This window comes from Schistocerca americana, chromosome 8, assembly GCF_021461395.2.
Source record: "Schistocerca americana isolate TAMUIC-IGC-003095 chromosome 8, iqSchAmer2.1, whole genome shotgun sequence".
NCBI lineage: Eukaryota > Metazoa > Arthropoda > Insecta > Orthoptera > Acrididae > Schistocerca > Schistocerca americana.
In genome coordinates, this window is record NC_060126.1 from 336607791 (window position 1) to 336620517 (window position 12727).

Consider the following 12727-nt stretch of genomic DNA (forward strand, 5'->3'; position numbering starts at 1 on the left):
GCCGGAGGCATACTGACGCTTCTGCGCATGCACGCCCTCTATTTTGCCTACATAAGAACTTTTACGGCGCACGCGCGTCATTCAAATTTTGTATATAATATACTGTATAATGTATGTCATGTAAATAGTTGTAGATAACTTAGATTTTCTTGTGCCTTTAGGTGAATTGCTCGCCTGCAGGTGTGTCCTTTCGCCTCGCAATTCAGGGGGCAATATAAAGGCACATTTGCATGCCGTGCGTGAGTTTCCTCGGAAACGCGACATCTTAATTAAATAATTAATCTCTGACAAATAAATAAAGCCTATGGCACAGAACTGCAGCGCTATGTCGCTGATAAAACAAAAAACACAATTACGATACTCTTATGTTTCATTAAGCAGGAGAGGTCTTGGATAAGTGGTGAGGGAAGCACGTATATTTCATTGACTGGCACACCGCCATATTTGATGTTATATAAGAACACTGCGAGTTGCAATCTTACTAGGCACTCGATTCTGTAAAGAATTTATATTTATGAAAGTAAGTAGAATTATTTAACTGTAGGCTTATTGGTTGAATATATCTGATTTAACTAACTGTGTAAACTTTTTATGTTTAGTAGACAGTCACCTCTGTACGACGTATTGACATGGCTGGCAAAATTACTCCAATATTGAAATTTAGATTTGAGTCCGCACCTACCGCAGCAGTCTTTGGAAACGATTTAAATACGAAGTCCGATTATTTGAGTCTTATTTCACGGTCAAGTACGAATAACATTGCATTTACGAAAAAGCCATTGTCAAGCGTCTGATACGAAACAATTAAACGTCCACGTTCCAGATAAGCAAATATTAATTACAACCAATCACTATCATACAGATAGAATAAATTAATATTTTATTTTATTTTATTTTATTTGTTTTATAGGATGAATGTATTGAGTTCAGTTGTGAAGCCCGTAACAAAAATAATAGGATATAAAATAAAACGCATTACAACTCTTGCAGAGGATCAGTATGGTTTTAGATCCGGTAGGTCACGCACAGATGCAGTATTCGTTCTTAGGCAGGTCGTAGAGAAGTCCACTGAATAGAACAAATGATCTTTGTTTTATAGGATTACAGAAAGCTTTTGATAGACTTCACTGAAGAGATGTGGTAAACTTGCTCTACAATTGGATGAATAATTAGAACATAATAAAACGAGTTGCGGGCATATATTCCAATAACTATATGCCGGCATATATTGTTCCACATCAACTAACTGCATAGCTGTTAATAATGGTATTAGACAAGATGACACCCTGTGTCCTCTACTTTTTAATACAGTCATGTACGAGGCGATAAAGAAGCTATTTGTTGATAGTAGTAACAGAATGTCGGACGACGAAATAAAAATCGTTTGTTATTCTGAAGGACTTCTGCTGGTAGACAGTGCAAAAACTTCTGCATGTACTTAACATCTATATACTGTTATATATCTACTCAAAAACAAAATGTATGAGCGCATATGTGGAACCAATTAGATGCAAACTGGAAGTGGATGGGAAAATCATTCAACAGGTAATGACATTCAAATCTCCTGGTATTTAAATCCAAACAATGGAAATATCGAGAAAGAAGTCAGAGAACAAGTAGCAAAACCAAATAATGTGACAGGATGTTTGAATGATACTATTTGGGAAAACAAGTACACAGTAAAAGATGAAAAGGTAAGAATACACAAAAAATAGTGATAGCAATTGTGACATACACAGTTGAAACAAGACCGGAAACATAAGACTTTTGTAAACCACGGAAATAAAAATTTTGTGAGGGATTACAGGAGAGATTGAGAAGTGTATGCATTAGAAAGTGGCGTAATGTGGTGTCCATTAATGAATGGGTACATACGAGGAAGCACGAATGGAACAAACGCAGACAGGACGGGTGAACAAAAGATTGTGAAAATCGTAAGAAATCAATTATCAGCTGGTCTTCCAAGGAAGAGATAGCGTGACAATCTCAGGGCAGACCGAGATGTACTGAAGGGAACAGGCTTTGGCCTAGGAGTAAAGGAAGTAGAATAAGACCTCGGCAATAAGGAACAAGTTTGTGATTTTGAGAAACTGCGCAGTAAAGGTTGAATAATAACTCCGAAATCAGATGTTAAAATACAACCATTTATTTAAACAGATAGGTCATAGTTTCAAATATTTATACAGTTACATGTTTTAAAATAGTAAAATCTTTGCAAAATGTTATCCTTGAAAACGGATCAACAGGCACTTAAAATTATATACTTGCAACCAAGTGCACCTAACATGATCTAGCATTGTCTTCCTCTGTTTACGTCTTGGTCGAGTGAACGAAACGTTAGTATAAAATCTCCGAAAAATAAGAAATGTTTCAGTTTATGATACTAATACTTTCCTTATCAGACTTTGCAATAATAAAAAGTATAAAAACTTGAAGAATTAAATTACGATTCAAACAATACAAAAATACTTTTACTGTCATCTTACTACAGGACGTAAACGACATGTTCGCCATCACACCGTCACATAGATACACGATGTTAGGGAACACTACTTAACATTGCCTGCTTGTTTAACATTTTCGTGATTAACTACAGCTTTTAAGGCCATTTTCGTTCAAGAACACATACAAAATCTTTATCTGAGTCATAGTTATTCACATCAGCCTCGTATTTGGACAAATGGACCCTGAAAAACATGTTTCTGGTCCGAGCAGCACACAGTCTAGTTTAGTGGCAGCCATGTTTTTATCACTTACCATTGACAAGGCTGCCATTAGTTTTAACCTGATATTATGTATATAAGTGAAGCTTTTCTGTTTATCGTGTAACTATCAAGCAATATTAATAACGCATATGACGTAGGCCCATACCACAATTACATTTTATAACTGTCTTCCCATCGGCTGTCCCTTATGTTTACAGCCGAGGACTTCGAGTTCAATAAATGTATTCGCAATGGCTAATGTCGACAACCATCAACTGTGGAATAGAATGACAATGAAAATTGGTGCCGAACTGGGACTCGAACGCGGATTTACAAGTTATCGCGAGCGGCCGTATTACGATTTGGCAATCTGTGCATGACACCCGGCCAGATCGAAACTATATGCTGCTACAACCTGTACCCATACATTCATAATGTATAATCCTGTAAAGGTGAGACACTTTACTTGCAACCCGCTTCCCCGGTGTCGGCGGGTTAAAACGATCGTGAAGTACCTATGTACGATGCAACGTTTCTCTGGACATGCTTGCAAGTCCAAAAGATCTTTGCACAATAGTTCAGAATAACAGAGGCAGTGTAATATCGTACCAATTGAGTTCAGTTACCGGCGGGGTAAAAGAGACATGAAGGGCAAACATATTGTCTATCAATATGAGTACCAATGATATTCCCTGATTTGTCTTCGTTGTTTAGGTCGCACAGTGCCACAATATAGTTAACGTAACTGGTAAAACATCACACCCTCAAGTGTTGAATATTATGTTGGGAATGTCTTCAAAAAGCATGGAACACTAATGTGGAAAGTCGTGATGAAATTCCGGAGTCAACAACTGGAGAAGGGTAACTTTCGGTCCCCAAATCTGTTCATCGCACAGCATTCTACACTCGGCAGTTGGAGACCGAAAGGCTTCCGTCGTTCTCCTCTCCTACTCCCAGTCTACACGGATGGCAAAGTTCGCCTCATTTTCTATTGACACAGGTCACATAAACACTGTCTGGCCAACTTTCGAGCCGTCTCTTCATATCGCTTCCATGCACGCTGTGCTGACCACGGCCATACCAGTCTTAGTTCAGTCGCATGAGCTGTATCCGTACGCAGCGGCTAGGTTTGCAAGAAAACACCAGCGGCAGCGATAGGTCCGGAATGTACGAATCGTGAGGAGCAGTCTGTGCAATGGACGCACAGCTCGGGCGTAAGTGGGGACCACATGACGTGGACTCACGAGCAGCGTAGAGGAAGCAGCGCAGCGAACTCTTGCGCTCTTACGAGTTCGTCCACCACGAGCCCGCCGCATGTCCGACAATGGGGTGTACCGCTACGCCCTAGTAACTGACAGTTGCAGTGTTGGCCGCAATCTACCTTGCTCATCACCAGTTGCTACGCTCAGACTCAGTTCTGTATATTCGAGTTTTACACTTCTGGCCATTAAAATTGCTACACCAAGAAGAATTGCATATGATAAACGCCTATTCATTGGACAAGTATATTATACTAGACCTGACATCTGATTACATTTTCACGCAATCTGGGTGCATAAATCCTGAGAAATCAGTACCCAGAACAACCACCTCTGGCCGTAATAACGACCTTGATAAGCCGGGGAATTGAGTCAAACAGAGCTTGGATGGCGTATACATGTACAGCTGCCCATGCAGCTTAAACACGATACCACAGTTCATCGAGAGTAGTGACTGGCGTATTGTGACGAGCCAGTTGCTCGGCCACCATTGACCAGACGTTTACAGTTGGTGAAAGATCTGGAGAATGTGCTGGCCAGGGCAGCAGTCGAACATTTTCTGTATCCAGAAAGGCCCTACAGGATCTCCAACAACCGGTCGTACATTATCCTACTCAAATGTAGGGTTTCGTTAAGATGGAATGAAGAGTACAGTCACGGGTCGTACACATCTGAAATGTAGCGTCCACTGCCCAAAGTTCCGTCAGTGCGAACAAGAGGTGACCGAGACGTGTAACCAATGGCACCCCATACCATCACGCTTCCAATGTGCGTTCACCGCGATGTCGCCAAACCTGGATTCGACCTTCATGAGGCTGTAAAAAGCACCTGGATTCATCCGAAAAAATGACGTTTCGCCATTCGTGCTACCAGGTTCGTCGTTGATCAAACCATCGGAGGCGCTCCTGTCTGTGATGCAGAGTCAAGGGTAATGCAGCCATGGTCTCCAAGCTGATAGTCCATGCTGCTGCAAACGTCGTCGAACTGTTCGTGCAGATGGTTGCTGTCTTTCAAACGTCCCCATCTGTTGACTCAGGGGTCGTGACGTGGCTGCACGATCCGTTACAGCCATGAGGATAAGATGCCTGTCATCTCAACTGCTAGTGATACGAGGCCGTTGGGATCCAGTACGGCGTTCCGTATTACCCTCCTGAACCCACTGACTCCATATTCTGTTAACAGTCATTGGATCTCGACCAACGCGAGCAACAATGTCACGATACGATAAACCGAAATCGCGATAGGCTACAATCCGACCTTTATCAAAGTCGGAAAAGTGATGGTACGCATTTCTCCTCCTTACACGAGGCATCGCAACAACGTTTCACCAGGCAACACCGGTGAACTGCTGTTTGTGTATGAGAAATCGGTTGGAAACTTTCCTCATGTCAGCACGTTGTAGGTGTCGCCACCGACGCCAACCTTGTGCGAATGCTCTGAAAAGCTAATCATTTGCATATCACAGCATCTTCTTCCTGTCGTATAAATTTCGCGTCTGTAGCACGTCATCTTCATGTTGTAGCAATTTTAATGGCCAGTAGCGTACTTTGTGTATTCTTGTGATGTGTCTGAAGTAAACGAGATGTACACCACGTCTCTACAGACCGCTTAGGAACATATTTACAATAACGCTAAAAATTAATACTGCATCCCCGTAGCATTATAAGGCGTTTGGATACCCCATAATCGACAGAATCATTCGTTCCTCCTCTCGCATCAAGTATCAAACGCTTCTGGCTAGTGTTTAAGAGATCTCGCTCCCATCGTAGAAAAGTGGGATTCAAAGCCTGTCGGGATACACAGTTTTAGATTGTTCGCGATTTTTTTCCCTAACTCGCTCAAGTAAATTGCCGCTATGGCTGCTTAGAAATGAGCGCTCAGGATTCAAATTCTCCATTCTTTCCGAAACTGCGCTTGTGCCCCGTCACTAATCGTACTGTAATTGATGAGATATTAAACGCTCATCCTTCTTTCATCCTTCCATTTTCCCGATACGATCCCGTAAACCCTCGCTCTTGACCTAGTTGCGACAAGACGCTATATCCTAATATACTTTCAAACTTCCCGGAAGATGAAAAATGCGTGACAGGTCGGGACCTGAATCCGACACTTCTGCCTTTGGCAGAAAGCTTTAATCTGTCACGAGGTTTCATTTCAGTGTATACTCTGCTGCAGGGTGATATATTCATTCCCTAACCCACTTTTCCTGCTTCTACAAAGCACTTTTCTCTTCTAAGCTCTCTGCGAGGGAGGAGTTAATTATAAATAACTAAAAGTTGAATTGATCAACGTAGTTAAAATCAAGCTGATACGTTAGACTTCAACGTTCTATTTTGGTTGAGATAACTGTAGTTGAAGTACTAGATGAACTGAATAAGCAGATCCTTGTTTACGGAACCGTCTTGATACTCCCCTTGAGATATTCAGGTATGCCAAGGAGATTGTGTCAGAGTCGATACACAGGATTTTAACCCAGCCTCTCGAATAATGCCGTACAGAATCTCAACACAGACCCACACCAGTCTGAATCAACGAGGAGGGCTGGGTAGCTTTTATTTTACACTTTCTGACACCCGAGCTCAGCCATAGTGCTACTTTGTGCGTAACACTGTTATAGTACGTTTTCACGAACAGCAACTGTTATGTCTGCTACGTTATGTAGAAAATGCTTCAGGCATTATAGAGATATAGCTATATGTCACTGTGTTTCAACTTCCCCAACACCTTTAAGACTCTAAAGCTATCATGACGGTTACCAGTAAGACCAGCGTCCACCCAAATGATGGATTCAATACTGTTGTTATCAATCACTTATCTTTATTAAAAAAACGGAAAGATAAGCAACACAACAGTTCTCTCAATTAAAAAAGAACACCGCCTGGGCTATCGCTAGCGTGAAGCTCGAGCGGCAACCGGAAGAGTTGGAGAAGGAGAACGAACGACTGCGTAAACAGCCCACCAAAACGTGGGCTGGAGTGGTTGCGCAGGCGGCAACCAAAACGCAGACCACAAGAGAGCCGATAGCTAAAGTGTCCAAAAGATCGGACATGGCAGTCTTTCTGAGACCCCTGCCCGGTCAGGACATCAAAAAGGTGCTGGAGATCTTTACAACAACCGTGAACCCTGCATCTGATAAAAAAAAAATAAGGTAAAGGCAACTAAAAATTTTGTGATAGCTGACATTGCCACGAAGAAGGCGGAGGTAAAATAGTCAATCGTGTAAAATTAAGTAAGGTAATTAAGTGTGAACCACCTAAAAAGCGGGATCCTCTAGTAACCTTATACGATGTCCCACTGAAATAAATGAAAACGACATTAATTAAACAATAAATCAACAGACTTTTGAGGACATGAGTTTGGAAACCTTTAAAAACGAATTCAAATTGCGCTATGTGATCAAAGGTATCCGGACACCCGTCTGAAAATGACTTACAATTTCGTGGCGCCCTCCATCGGCAATGCTGGAATTCAATATGGTGTTTGCCCACCCTTAGCCTTGAAGACAGCTTTCACCGTTGCAGGTGCTGGCAGGTATCTTTGTGAATGACAGCCCTATCCCAGTGCTGCACTGAGGATAGGTATGGACGTTGGTCGCTGAGGCCTGCCACGAAGTCGCCGTTCCAAAACTTCCCAAAGGTGATCAATAGGATTCAGATAAGGACTCTATGCAGTCCAGTCCATTATAGAGATGTTATTGTCGTGTAACCACTCCGCCACAGGCCATGCATTATGAACAGGTGCTGGATCGTGCTCAAAGATGCGATCGCCATCCCCGGAATGCTCTTCAACAGCGGGAAGCAAGAAGGTGCTCAAACCATCAACGTAGGTCTGTGCTGTGATAGTGCCGCGCAAATCAACAAGGGCTGCAAGACCACTCCAAGAAAAACACGACCATACCATAACACCACCGCCTCCGAAATTTATTGTTCGAACCATACACGCTGGCAGATGACGCTCACTGGGCATTCGCTATGCCCACACCCTGCCATCGGATCGCCACATTCCGTACCGTGATTCGTCACTCCACACAACGTTTTTCCACTGTTCAATCGTCCAATGTTTACGCTCCTTACGCCAAGCGAGGTGTCATTTGCCATTTACCGGCTTGATGTGTGGCGTATGAGCAGCCGCTCGACCATGATATCAATGTTTTCTTGTCTCCCGCCTAACTGACGTAGTACTTTCAGTGGATACTGATGCAGTCTGGAGTTCCTGTGTGCTGGTCTGTATAGATGTCTGCCTATTAGACATTACGACCTTCCTCAACTGTCGGCGGTCTCTGTCAGTCAACAGACAAGGTCGGCCCATACGCTTTTGTGCTGTGCGTGTCCCTAGACGTTTCCCCTTTAGTATCACATCGGAAACAGTGGATCTACGGATATTTCGGAGTGTGAAAATCTCGCTCACAGACGGTTGACACAAGTGACACCCAACCATCTGGCCACGTTCGAAGTCCGTGAGTTCTGTGGAGCACCCCATTCTGCTCTCTCACTATACCTAATGACTACTGAGGTCGCTGATATGGAGTACGTGGCAGTAAGTGGCAGCACAGTGCACCGACTATGAAAAACGTATGTTTTTGGGGTTGCTCAAAAATGGCTCTGTGCACTATGTGACTTAACTGCTGTCCTCATCAGTTCCCTAGGACTTAGAACTACTTAAACCTAACTAACAAAAGGACATCACACGCATCCATGCCCGAGCCATTCGTACCTGCGAGCGTAGCGGTCACGCGGCTTCAGACTGTAGCGCCTAGAATCACTCGGCCACCCCGCCCGGCTTTTGGGGTTGTCCGTATACTTTTGATCACATAGTGTACCTACTGTCCAATGGCGTCACTCTTTGTTCTAAGTCGATCATCGCTTGGCAATGACTACTGAAAAGTGTGCCTTATGAAGAGCTTATCGATCCCTTGTACCACATTCTATTTGACTCCATAAGCACAGTCACTGTGCTTGCTGGACTGTCGGTAGCACTTAGAAACTAAAAACTGACCGCTTCCGCTGATTTCATTCCGTTTTTACAACGACTCTCCGCAATGATCGCCGGTCACTGTCTACCTCTACAAGAGGTCTGTCAGGACTTGGTTAATAGTGGTCGATCCGTTACTTCCTCATATCACAGTCACATCGATTGGTCAGGTTAGGAGTTTGAATGTCTCTCGCCGATTTATCGCAGAGATGAGTTACTGTTACTAGTCCACGTGCAAAATCATTGAGCACATTCTGTTTTTACTGCATAGCTATTGACTACACAGTTCTCCGCCCTTCCTTCTATATTAGGGCCTTCATTATCCTGACATCAAGTGGTTAATGCTACGTTTTCGTCGATGCTACAACACGTACAGGTTCCCAGAAGCATTTGAACAAATAGTGTTACAGAAATAGGTGTGTGTTTTTCCATCTACGTTTTCGTATACAGTCGAACACTATTCAGTTGTTTGAGTCTCGTGTTGCTGTTGTGAACTGTACTATGAAGATTAAAACATCGGTGAAATGAAATGTCGTGTGACGAGGGCCTCCGGTCGGGTAGACCGCTCGCCTGGTGCAAGTCTTTCGATTTGACGCCACTTCGGCGACTTGCGCGGCGATGGGGATGAAATGATGATGATTAGTACAATACAACACCCAGTCCCTGAGCGGAGAAAATCTCCGACCCAGCCGGGAATCGAACCGAGGCCCTTTGGATTGACAGTCCGTCGCGCTGACCACTCAGCTACCGGGGGCGGACAAAACATCGGTGAGTGAAGTGCAAAGCAATGACCTATATGTTCCTGAAAACACTCACGATGTAATGAAATAATTGCAGCCATCTGATGGCCACACATCCAGAACAAGAGAGTAAGAAGTTAAATTCAACAGCTGACATGCAGATTCGCACTCTACCAAATTTAGAAGGTCCGAGACTGTTTACTTACGAGAGTGATGAAGTATCCGATGTCGAAAAAGACACAGCTAACCGTACCGCACTTCACGTCTAAAGTGCTTCTTGCCCTCACTTTAGTTTTTATCTGAGAGAGGACCGGAGGCTCGTCGAACACAGGAGTTTGCTGTATCCATCCAGCTTCCTTTGATAGGTGCCACTCAGCCACCTGAAGACGTTGGAGGAACTTGGCGCTGCCTGAAGGGTGCAGGGGCGGGGGGGGGGGGGGGGGGGGGGGAAGGGCTGGAGATGGGGAGGTATAGCAGCCGCGGATGGGATTTGCGAGCAAGAATCGCGCCAGGTCTGAGGGCTTAGCGGGGGCTTTAATCCGGGCCACTCCCGGGGATCGAGAGCGCAAAACCACTTCTGGCGTGAGTGCTGGAGTGCCGGCTTAGCCAGCGCGGATCTCGGCTCGTATTTCGCCGGCTACCGCCGCACAGGTACACTGTACTATGAGGAAACGTGGCGCCCGCGGCCGCTATATCCAAGCAGAGGCACGGCCGCTCCGGCGGCGGTGGGCGTTTAACACAGCTGCTGCTACTGGGAGAGCCTGCCGTAAATCGGTCTCCAATAATGAGTCTGCATGCTAAATGAGAATAGCGGACTGTCAGACTTTTGTGGGGCACTGAAGTTCTTGAAAGAAGCCACAGGTACATCTACACCTGCATATTTCTACAAGCCTTTCTGCAGTGCATGGTGTAAATGCAGCTTCAGTAAAGAATGTGTGATAACGTATCCACTACGTAGATTATCGTCGTCGTTTTTTGAAAGAAACCGAAAGCTATGCCCACTATTAGGGTCAAATGGCTATATTTAGGGTGGTAGCCTAATTCTGGGTACGTATTTTCTCTCGTGCTTGCTGCTGCACTGTGCAGCCCTGTTTACGAGCAGTATACAGGTTCATTGTGAGTTTGGTGTCGGTGCTACTAACGTTTCGTTGTCCACACATATTTTAGCCTTGTGGTTAAGATAAAACATTTTCTACACTGTTCAGTTGGGACTTTTTCCTCAAGCCAGCTAAGACGTACTTCCGAAGCATTTTATATGAGACGGTAGCATGAAGCATGCTCTTTCTTATCTAATTGATAAAACTGTCGTCCATCGTTCACTTAATGGTTAGGTGGTGCGAATTTAGAGGTAAGGAATGGACCCCAATAGCGGGTAGTACTATGTTACACTATTTCGGGTGCCAAAAATTTAGCGTCATTGTATACCAACAGATGTTCTGGATTTAAGATGCAACCTATCCAGTGTTTCAGAAACAAAGAATTTTGCCCATTGGTGGGCATGCCATACACTAGAGTCGCGACAATGGAAGTGACTTTAAATAGTTTCAAAATATGTGGTATCTGTCCTTATTAACCTCTAGTTTTTTCATTCATATGTTTTTTTCCTGAGTAATCTGCAGAAAACGCTGGTGAGGCCTCAGAAGCTACAATAGCGCCTTATTACCGACTGCAGGTACTGGAATGGAAGAAACAGCGGCTTCTACTTTTGAGATCAGCTCGCCTCCTCTACTGCCCCCATCACAAACAACACCAAGAGCAGGCAAGGCACTAGTGGTGATGTCATCTCTCTTGAAAAAGGCATTGGTGCAGCTCCCGGCTAAACGAAAAAAGAAAGAGAGTAGCAAGACTACAGAAAAGACACCACTTTCAACAAAACCTACTTCAAGATCTTCACGTGATGCATCCGATAGACCAATAACTGGGGTTACCGAAGGGAAGCTGTTCGTAAGAAAGATCTAGAGAGTCACGAAACGGCAAGATCACGGTGAGGAAAACTCCGATTCAAGACGTGAAGAGAGCATCTTGAGTAACGCATGAGCTGAACATGGACAAGACGAGCAAGAGCCTTCTGCGACAAACTGTGGTCAAGTGATACTTCTGAAGAGACCTGGATTAAGTGAATCGGTAGTGTTATGAGATCTGTCCAGTTGTCGACAGTGATACTTGGAAATATTTTAAATGTGACTTTTGTACCGAAGACTGCAAAGTCTGCAGAGTATCCGACAAGTATGCACCAGTCTTGGGTTTTGAAACAAACTCTTGGTGCGAAGAATGACTGTGTTACTAATTCAGTAACTTTTGGTGTTTATTTACACCCTGCAATTAGGAAACCCGAAAAGCTAAAATTAGGAGTCGTATTTTCAAGAGGTAAGAATTACACCTTTTAATTCTTTGTCCTTCTATTACAGAGTGAGGCAGAAGATTTTTTGCGAGTGTGGTATGTACATATTCCCAAGTAACAACACAGCAAATTTTCCGTTATTTAAAGACTGCTAATATACTGGTAGTCTCAAATTTAGAAACAGTACCCAACAATAGGACACTTTCCCGGATAAGTCATAGTTACTTAGCTGATTCTGTTGCCGGCCTCGTTGTCATCTTTCCAATGGTGTAAAGGTCTTGGATGTTTCCTGTGGGAGATAATCAAAACTTTCCAGGATTTTAGATGTTCGTTGGGTCACTAATTACGAAATTAAAAAAATACTCACTTTTAACATTTTTATTCTGAAACTCTTCAACCGATTGGTTGACAAAATTTACATCTCTAGGCTAGCGAACTAACTCCATACAAAAGACGACTACTCTTTAAAAATGGCACCACACGACTTCTTCTACGACACAAGACACTTAACTGTTTCTTGCAGTACCTCTAAGCTACTTTTCACCGCTGTCTCCGCCAAGTGCAAGGAAGGAGAACAGAAATTTCATATAAGAGCATAAAAGAAAACCTCTAGTAAGAACATTATTTAAATTGATGATCTACTTTTAACGAAGCTTAGACAAAATAAATTTTGCGTATTTTAATACTAAAAAGTCAAAATTAACCTAATAC